Raw genomic sequence first — 11,127 nt, forward strand, 5'->3', positions numbered from 1 at the left:
GTGGCTTGTGTTCTGAATTTCCCTGTTTTAAATGAAACATGTACCTTTATTATGATTTAAAAGGCATATCAAAAAAAGGGAAGGGGAATACATAGTCATTGTACACCTTTTAGAACATTCAGAGAAGTTTCACGCAAAAACAATTGAAAGCACTGGCAATCCTACCAAAATTTTTGGTATTCATTTCTATACATACAGCTTATTTGACACAATATTGGTGTCATTTTATATATATGCAGTGGGTTTTTTCTTGTTTCTTAACATCACATTTTCTAGAATAATTTAGTCATCTTTAAAAACATAATTTAAGTGGTTGCACAATATTAAAAGGCATATATATGTTCCAATACATGTAGCTATTTCCTTATTGTCATGCATTTGACTGTCAGCAATTTTTTGTCATTATAAATAATGCCATAGTGAGTATGTTTGCACGTATTCTCCTTTCTTGTTATTTTCTAGATATAAAATTACTGTATCAAAAGGATGAATTTTTAAAATTATTTTAGCATATTACTAATTTGACATCCAAAAAGGCTGAACCAATTAACGCTTCCACTAGCATTTCTTTAGCTGTTAATAAATTTGACACTTTTTTCAAAAATTTTTAACTGTGGCAAAAATACATATAAAATTTAGCATGTCAGTCCTCGTTAAGTGTACATAGTTCAGTACTGCTAAAGTATATTCACATTGTTGTATAACCAACCTTCAGAAATTTGTTTTTTGCCAGCTTTACTGAGATATGATTGATAAATAAAAATTATATATATTTATGTATTTACAATGTGATGTTTCAGTATATGTATACATTGTGAAATGATTACTAAAATCAAGTTAATTTACATATCACCTCACATAGTTTTTTTTTTTGTATGCTGAGAACAATTGATTTACTCTATTATCAAATTTCAAATATATTATTCAAATATACTATGCATTATTATTAGCATTGTTTTATAGATGGAGTCTCGCTATGTTGCCCAGGCCAGACTTGAACTCCTGGGCTGAAGCGATCCTCCTGCCTCAGCCTCCCGAGTAGCTGGGACTACAGGTGTGCACCACTGGGCCTGGCTAACAATACATTATTATTAAAACTGTAGTCACAATGCTGGACATTAGGTCTGATTACTGAGGATTTGTACCCTTTAATCAATATCTCCCCTTTCCACCATCCCACACTTTTCTGAATTTTCTGTTCATCTGTACTTCTCTTGCAATGGTGTCCTTTGCCCAGTTTTTCACTGTGTTCTTCATCTTTTTATTTATTTATATTTGTTTATTTGAAAGAGTTCCTCATTAAAGTATATTTCCCAATCTCTGTTATACATGCTGTAAATATCTCTAAATTATTTGTGTTTAAACTCCTACAGTTAAAAGTTAGTAGTTTGGTGAAATTTACAAATGAAGATAGAGATTCATCACTTATTTTAGCTGTATTGAGATTTAATTCACATACCATACACTTCACCAATTTAAAAGTGTATAAGTCAATGGTTTTCAGTCTATTCACAGAGTCGTACAACTATCACCATTATCAATATTAGAGTAATGGGTGTGGGGAAAAGAAAGCCCATGCTCATGAGCAGTCACTTCCCACTTCTTTCACTCCAGCTCCTGGCCACCACGAATCTACTTTCTGTCTCTGTAGTTTTGCTGATTCTTTACATTTTATTTCAATAGACTCATATAATATGTAGCTTTTTTTGTGGCTCGCTTCTTTCGCTTAGCATAATTTTTGTTTGAGACGCAGTTTCATTCTTGTTGCCCACGCTGGAATGCAATGGCGTGATCTCGGCTCACCACAACTTCCACCTCCCAGGTTCAAGCGATTCTCCTGCCTCAGACTCCCAAGTAGCTGGGATTACAGGTGTGCACCACCACACCTGGATAATTTTATATTTTAGTAGAGATGGGGTTTCTCCATGTTGGTCAGGCTGGTATCGAACTCCCTACCTCAGGTGATCTGCCAGCCTCGGGTCCCCAAAGTGCTGGGATTACAGGCGTGAGCCAGCATACTGTTTTAAAGGTTCATCTATGCTGCAGGGTGCATCAATGCCTCTTACTTTTTGTTGCCAAATAATCTTGCACTGTATGACTATACCACACTTTTGCATTCATCAGCTGATGGACCTTTGAGTTGTTCCATTTTTGGCTATGATAAATAATGCTGCCACCAACATTTGCACACATGTTTTTGTCTGTACAGCTATCTTTGTTTCCCTTGGATATATAACTGGGAGTGGGACTGCTGAGTCCTGTGGTACCTTTTGAGGAACTGCAAAGCTCCTTTCCAAAGCTACTGCACCATTTTACATTCCTACCAGCAGTGTACAGGGGCTGCGGCTTCTCGCCATCTTCCGCAACACTTGTGATTATCAGTGTGTTCGAGTCCTCTTGCTGGGCGCGAAATACTTTCCTGTGGTTTGGATTTCCATTTTCCCTGATGACTAATTATGTTGAACTTCTTTTCATGTGCTAATTGGCTATTTATTTATTATAATTTCAACTTTTTTTTTTTGAGACAAGGTCTCACTCTGTCACCCAGGCTGAAATGCAGAGGCACAATCACAGCTCACTGCAGCCTCAAACTCCTGGGCTTAAGTGATCCTCCCAGCTCAGCCTACACAGTAGCTAGAACCACAGGTGCTCACCACTGCACCTGGCTATTTTTTTTTTTTTTTTTTTTTTTTTTGGGGGGAGAGGAAGTCTCACTATGTTACCCAGGCTGGTCTCTAACTCCTGGGCTCAAGCAATCCTCCTACCTCTGCCTCCCAAACTGCTGGGATTACAGGCATGAGCCACCATCCAGCACAACTTTTATTTTAGACTCAGTGAACATATGTGCAGGTTTGTTACATAAGAATATTGTGTAATACGGAGTTTTGGGGTGCAGTTGACCTAGGTCACCCAGGTAGTGAATATAGTACCCAATAGTTAATTTTTCAGCCCTTATCCATCCCCCCACTCCTCTTCCTCCTCTAGTCATCCCCAGCATCTATTGTCCCCATCTTTATGTCCTTGTGTACCCAAGCTTTCGCTCCCACTTATAAGTAAGAATATGTGATATTTGGTTTTCTGTTCCTACATTAATTCACTTAGGATAATGACCTCTTGCTGCATCCATGTTGCTGTGAAGGACATGATTTTATTCTTTTTTGTGGCTGCATAGTATTCCATGGTGTATATATAACATATTTTCTTTATTCAGTCCACCATCAATGGGCACTTAGATCACTTCCTTGTCTTTGCTATTGTGAATACTGCTGTGATGAACATGTGAGTGCATGTGTCTTTCTGGCAGAAGGATGATGTTCTTTTCGATATATATCCAGTAATGAGACTGCTGGGTTGAATGGTAGTTCTGTGTTCTTTGAGAAATCTTCAAACAGCTTTCTATATGGGCAGAACTAATTTACATTCCCACCAATAGTGTATAAGCATTCCCTATTCTCTGCAGCTAATTGGCTATTTAAATATCTTTTTTTTTTTTTTTTTTTTTTTTTGAGACGGAGTTTCACTCATGTTACCCAGGCTGGAGTGCAATGGCGCGATCTCGGCTCACCGCAACCTCCGCCTCCTGGGTTCAGGCAATTCTCCTGCCTCAGCCACCTGAGTAGCTGGGATTACAGGCACGCACCACCATGCCCAGCTAATTTTTTGTATTTTTGGTAGAGATGGGGTTTCACCATGTTGACCAGGATGGTCTCGATCTCTTGACCTCGTGATCCACCCGCCTCGGCCTCCCAAAGTGCTGGGATTACAGGTTTGAGCCACCGCGCCCGGTCTAAATATCTTTTTCAGAGAAATGTTTGTTTTTGTTTTTGTTTGCCAGACGGCGTCTCGCTCTGCCACCAGGCTGGAGTGCGGTGGTGCAATATCAGCTCACTGCAGCCTCCACCTCCTGGGTTCAAGCGATTCCCCTACCTCAGCTTCCCGCGTAGCTGGGACTACAGGTGCATGCCACCACACCCAGCTAATTTTTGTGTTTTTAGTAGAGACGGGGTTTCATCATGTTGGCCAGGATGGTCTCGATCTCTTGACTTTGTGATCCGCCTGCCTTGGCCTCCCAAAGTGCCGGGATTACAGGCGTGAGCTACTGCGCCCGGCCCTCGGAGAAATGTTTATTCAGATCAAATGAATATACGTTGATAGATACTTTCTTTTTCTCTCTCTCCCTCCCTTCTTTCCTTCCTTTCTCTCTTTTCATTATTTGATTCACACATTTGTGCCATAGACAATTAAAAGAACTGGGATGCACGTATGTCCCTTGGCAGTGCAGCAAGTCCATCTCCAGCATGGCTGCAGAGCCAGGATTCACATTAACAGATGTTTTCTGTAAAGAAATTCTATGCCTGTCTCCACCCAAAAATCAAGTAATTACTCAGCATTTCATAACTTATTAGTGAAACAGATTTTTCAAGGGTGAAAGAGCTTTTAAAATTTGTCCAGAGTCACCCACCTGTGAGTTCCTTCTGTAACATACGCTGCCAAATCATGCACACATCCAGTGACAGGGAATTTATTATCTCCCAAGGCAGTCATTGTATTGCTGGACAAAGAGCTTTATTCCTGGAGAGTTCTTTGTTATTTAGAGCTTCAATCTACCTCTCTGAAGCTTTCACTTCCTCGTTTCCCTCCATGAGGCATTATAATATCCCGCCGAGACCTGATGCTTACCCTCATATCTGAAAACCTCTGTTGGGTTACCTTCCTCTGAGACCTCTCTTCTTCAGGGTAAATGTCATAATGCCTCCAACTGTTCTTCTAACATTATGGTTTCTGTATGGGCCGTCACCAACCTTCTCTGCTCCAATCTCTCATTTCCCTTAAGAGTGACTTCTGAGATGAGAGGTGTAAACTGACCAGGAGCAGGAAAGATGGAAATGTTCTGAATTATGCAGGCTGAGATTACATTTAACCCTGTTTTGCTGTTGTTGCTGACTACCTATGGTTAACTTTTACAGTGAGTTTCACTGTTACCTAAAATGCCTACATTTTTTTTTCTACATACACTGCTAACAAATTCCATGTCTATATTTCTGCGTGTCTTTGTAAGATTCAAATATAAAGTTTTTCCTTTACCCTGTTACATGCCATCTTGCATCTTGCTGCATTTGTTTCTGTCAAGTAATTAATGATAATAATATTAATAATAATATGTCAAAAGCTCTATGTTCATTATTCCATTTTGATTTGCACAAATACTCTATGAGGTAGATACAATTACTCTCCTCATTTTATAGATGGAGAACCTGGGACTTGGCAAGAATCATTAACTTGCTCAAAGTCATAACCGTATTTGCTGATATTCTCAAGCGGCTGACCTCACTACCTTCTGGGCTGGAGTTCAGCACTCAAGCCTCCTTGAGTCACTGCCTGTGGGTGCTGGGAATCTGCCTTCACGGTTTCATCTAGCTCCAAAGTTTCAAAACACAGAGCCCTAAATGTTCATAGCTGCTTCCGGAAATGAGGGGAACCCTCCTCAATGTCATCAAATCCTTTATTCAGAACAGATCTGCTTTCATCTGTTTCATATCCTGGGCTTTCTATTAACCACTCATGGGAAGAAAAATATTGGTGCCGAAAGTAAATTTGCAAAGCACCCATCCTGAACTATCAGTCGACATTTTGAAAGGACCAGTGATAGAAAAGAGCTGCTGCCAGGTGGGCATTCAGCTAGTCAGTCATAACCTGCTCACTCATTCCTGTATCCCTACATCCCGCACGTGTGTCTCCATGTCTACGGGATACCCAAAAAGTGCTTGTCAATGACTTGCTAAAGCCAGAGACACCATGTCCCCCGATCTCCTTGAGGGAAGTCCTCCTGGCAGGAAAGCAATGACGGGAGGCTGCCTCGTTGCCCATGAATCCACGGTGTGCTATGGCTAGTGTCCATTCCGAACGGAGGGAGACATCCACAGCAGCTATTAATTATCGTGACGGTCACTCTGGCTTGTATTTTTTACTTCCTCTTCTAAGTCCTATGAAACATCCCCTTAGTAGTCCACATCAATATCTTGTTCAACCACCACAATAATAAAAATACTCTCAAAGGTAGGCTTGACCATGTTCCAGGCACGATTCAGGTGCTTTACATGATGATGATCTCATTTATTTCTGGCACTGGTACAAGAGGTGAGTACTGTTGTCATTCCACTTTCAGATGGGGAAACTGGAGCTTAGACGTGTTAAGAAATTGGCCTAATATCACATAGCAGCTTGCTAGGGACTCCAGAATTCAAACCCAGGCATCTGACTATGGCGTGCAGACTCCTCCCACTACGCAGCGGCTGTGTAAGCTCCATGGACATCTCACGCTTTTGTTTTGCCCTTTATTGCAAATCAGCATGCTATTTCCCCGGTTTCAGAATCTCCGCCCTTCTCCCCACCCCAGCTCTTTAAATACACATCCACGAGGGTCCAACAGTCTCTTTTCTCCCTCTTAATATATAATACATGTCATCCATGTGAACCCAGAGGCTTCACGTGATCAACCCAGGGCTCCCCAGAGATTACTAACATAGCTTTTAGTTCACCGGATTTTCAGGTTCCTTCCCAGGAGGGTCCAGCTAAGTAGGCCTGGAGTGGGAGCAGGTGCAGGAATTTGAATTTGAAAAGTCCCCTCGTTCTTGCTCTTGCTTCCAAAAACCCGTCTTTTTAGCCTTGTGCAGAATTCAGGACCTGAGTTTCCCTAAACAATCCTCTACTCCCCCTGCTCACCTCGCAAAAATTGTCCTTAAGTGATGTAGAGACTTTAATGAAGACTTTGCAGGGAGGAGGAGTGAGGGATCATAACATGCCTCTCACGGTGAACATCCGAACTAGATGTCTCTGTCTGTCATGGTCCCACATGCTCTGACAACAGGACCTTTTGCTTTTTTGTCCCCTTTCTTTCCCCTCCAACTTTTTTTTTTTTTTTTTTGAGACGGAGTTTCACTCATGTTACCCAGGCTGGAGTGCAATGGCGCGATCTCGGCTCACCGCAACCTCCGCCTCCTGGGTTCAGGCAATTCTCCTGCCTCAGCCTCCTGAGTAGCTGGGATTACAGGCACGCACCACCATGCCCAGCTAATTTTTTGTATTTTTGGTAGAGATGGGGTTTCACCATGTTGACCAGGATGGTCTCGATCTCTTGACCTCGTGATCCACTCGCCTCAGCCTCCCAAAGTGCTGGGATTACAGGCTTGAGCCACCGTGCCCGGCCCTCCCCTCCAACTTCTAGGAGGCGCTCAGCCCCAAGTGTCTCTTTCCTCCCCTTTCGCAGGGTTCCCACCCAGGAGCTTCAAAATCCTCTTGCCTCTTCTACAAAGAACACTTGAACTTGACTCCCCCTCAGCTATCCCCAGACTCCTTTATTTTGTTTATTCAACAAATATTTCTTGAACAGCTGCCATGTGCAGCACAGTTCTAGGCACTGGGGAGAGGGCAGTGAACAGACCAGAAAGGTCTCTGTACGCTCTGGAAAGTTCTCTAGGAGGTGGCATCTGGTAGAGACTGAATTAGGAACAAGACGCCAGCCAGGCGAAGACGGGGAAAGGTGAGCATGAAGTGGAAAGGGCCTGAGGCGTGCAAGCTCGGCAGCTGGAGGCACAGGAGGGGCAGGGCGGTGGCTGTATGGCTGGGCCCACAAGTGAAGAGGAGAGTGGAGGGAAGTGAAGGCGGAGCAGGAGGCAGTGTCAACCACAAAGAGCCTTGCCACTCACTAGGGCTCACTGACCCTAGACGGCAGCCTAGTGGCTTACAGGGCCCCTCGGCTATTCAAGTTTGCACACTGGGGTCTCACACCCCTCTCCAACGGGTGACCCATAAAAGTATGTTCCCTGTGAAAACAACTGAGTAAAAAGTTGTTCAACTCAGTATGTCAAAGAGCTTCCTCGGGTTATTCATCAGAATATCCAACCAGAATAGAGAGCCTCTGCTGTAGATGGCAGCTCCCCAAAATTTAACCTGCACATGAATCACCCCAGGATGTTGTTAAATGTCAAATTCTGATTTTCCCCGTCAGTGGCTCAACAGGAATGGGCCTGTGAGTCTGCATTTCTAAGTTTCCCAGGTGGTCAGATACTCCTGGTCCTTGGACCACTCTTTGAAGACCGAGGCCCAAATCAGTGGTTCTCACCTGGACTAACAGTAACAGCAGCACCCTGGAGCACAGGCAAAATGCAGATTCCCAGGCCTCATCCCAGGCCTACTGGGTGGGATGCAAACATCTGTGGTTTAACAAACCCTCCAGGTGATTCTGATGCAAGCTAAACTTTAAGAACCACTGCCCAGGGTTACCAAGGGTTTCCTCACAAGCACTTTATACCGCTGATCTCACGACGGGAAGGTGGCTGAAAGTCATGAAAAGAGGGAAAAGCAAGTGAGGTGATGATTAAACCCGCCACCTACAGAGACGGCCAGGAGTCAAAGGTACTGCCTCTGAAAGGTGCAGCTGGTTCCGTGTAGGTCAGGCAACCGAAAACCTATGTAATGCAGGGTTTCCTGACATTTAGGGTTGCATAATTCTTTGGTGCCAGAGACTATACTATGCATTGTAGGACATTTAGCAGCAGCAGACCAGGGACTGACATGAGGCCAGGAAGACGCTAGGGCACATAATATAAGGAATTACGTACTCCCAGGGTCCTGCAAGGAGAGGTCTGGCATTTGCATGATTCTAAACGTGCCCTCCTGAACGCCCTCACCCTGGCCCAGACGCTGCTTAGCAGCATCCCTGGCCTCTACCTATTAGCTGCCAGTAGCAACCTCTCATCATCCCCCTCCACAATGTTTGACAATGGAAAATGCCTCCAGACATTGCCAGATGTCTCCTGAGGAGCAACACGGTCCCAGCTGAGAACTGCTGGCTAGTGGGAAGCACGAGGATTAGTTGCAGACTCAAGTTCTAATCCACGGGTCCTGCAACTGGAAACTGGGTATAGACAGTGCGTCCACTCAGCAGGGAGTGACGCCAGCAGGAGGGGATGTAGAAAATACCCCAAAGGTGCTTCCTGAAATGGACACGTCCTCTCTGCCCTCTTTTTTTTTTTTTGAGATGGAGTCTCGATCTGTCACCCAGGCTAGGGTGCAGTGGCACAATCTTTGCTCCACTTCCCTGGATCAAGTGATTCTCCTGCCTCAGCCTCCTGAGTAGCTGAAATTACAGGCACCCACCACCATGCCCAGCTAATTTTTGTATTTTTATTAGAGGCAGGGTTTCACCAGGTTGCCCAGGCTGGTCTCAAACCCCTGACCTCAGATGATCCACCTGCGTCGGCCTCCCAAAGTGCTGGGATTACAGGTGTGAGCCAGGCCCTCTTAGTGGCAGCAATATCTCAAATCATTGTCAGATAGAGGAAAGGCAGTCAAGGCCCTCATTTGAAAGTCGGTATCGAGAGGTCGAGGTGTGATGCACAAAATTAACTACATATTAGATTGGGATCCTGCAGCCACGATTTGCCGCCTGTGGTCTCAGGTCTGAAGACCTGGGCTCTGATCACAACTCAAGTCCCAGATACTTAGTCTCTAAGTCACATAACTTCTCTTACACCTCAATTTCCTCCTCCACAAAAGAAAATAATGAGAATGTCTATCTTTCAAGGCTATTTTGAGGATTACATTAGATCATGTATTATTGCATAAGAAAACAACAAATATATTCTTTAATTCATCCTGTAACTTCTGCCCTTATAGAAGCTTTATGCCAGTTAGGAGAGGGACCAATTATATGTTATAAACAGATCCCTGGATTTCTCAGGTACAATCATACGGGAAATGTGCCCAGGGCACATCAGAGGGCCTGAGTTGCAGGGACCACTTTGCTTCTCACCAGCTGTGTGAGCTTGGTCACTCCTGCCAGCTCTCAATTTCCTCATCAGTGAAATCAAGAGGTTGGAACAGATGGTCCCCAGGTCCTGCTTCCTTCGACCGCACTGATTCCGTGCACTGTGGCAATGGGTCTTTATCCCCTATGCTGCACTTGGACAATACTTCCCCCAACATGCTTCTTTTTATTCCCCACTTCCGCATATCCACACACAATCTCCTTCCAGTTCACATGCCCAGAGCCCTGTGAAAATGAGCTCCCATGATTTCTCAAGCCATGACATGCTCCTTCCCTAGACAGAGTTCTGAGGTTCCATAGTGATAAGAATGGTTTAGGCTCTGTTGGTTTTCTTCAAAGACTGACTCACTAGCCCTTCTAATTACATACCAGTTCCCTATGGGGAGACACTCCTTCGGTCAGTAACTCAAATACATCTGTAGAATGTATTTGGGGGGGAGAAGACATTACTGTCCCTGTCCCTGTCCGCACTGCCTCCAGGATACTGAGGGAAAGTGGAGGATTTGAAGTAGCTATACCTCTGTACAGCTCCTGAGACCACCTTGAAGGACTTGTCATAAAGAAAGAAACTAATGTCTACGGAGTTCTTATCATGTACCAGATACTCTGCCTTTTAATCCTCTTCAAAGGATAATGGCATAAGTATATATTTAATTAGATACAAATTCTTTGCATGGCCAAGTCCAGCACAGAGGCCTGGTTAGGCTCATCACCTGTCCTTATTCTCCCCCTGGCTGCCAATGTGGGTTCACAAGGCCGTGCTGTACCTTGGGGCATGCCTCACTCTCCATTGTCCTTCCCATGTCGACAGAAATAAACACAGGGACGAGCCTGCCACATAACATGACTTCATCATGCATAATTATTGGAATGAAAACCTCCTGGGTGCATATCTGCACAATGCCAATGATTACAGTGATTAAATCAATCAAGCCCAATTTCATAATCCTCAAATGTATAATTTCCCGACTCAGCAGGGACCCAGCACGTGGCATCCCAGCTGTCTAATACAGGGATCAAAAACACAGTATTAAAGAAAACGTTTTGGGGAGAGGCTAGGTAATTTTGTAAACTTAATATCATCTTAATAAGGATGAGGAAATACAATACTATTCCATGAAAATTTTGTATTATGATAGTGAAACACCTAGTGACAGCTACAGTTGTCTAAGGAGCTTTAAAAGATGCATTCTCTGGCTCTGCAGAATGCTTGATGGTAATGTGTCCATCTGATGTATATGCTGCTTGTTGTTTCGGAGGTCACAGGTTGAGCTCTTTTTTTTTTTTTTTTTTTTTTG

Source organism: Sapajus apella, unplaced genomic scaffold, assembly GCF_009761245.1.
Source record: "Sapajus apella isolate SASKATOON/1434 unplaced genomic scaffold, GSC_monkey_1.0 scaffold63, whole genome shotgun sequence".
NCBI classification, from domain to species: Eukaryota; Metazoa; Chordata; class Mammalia; order Primates; family Cebidae; genus Sapajus; species Sapajus apella.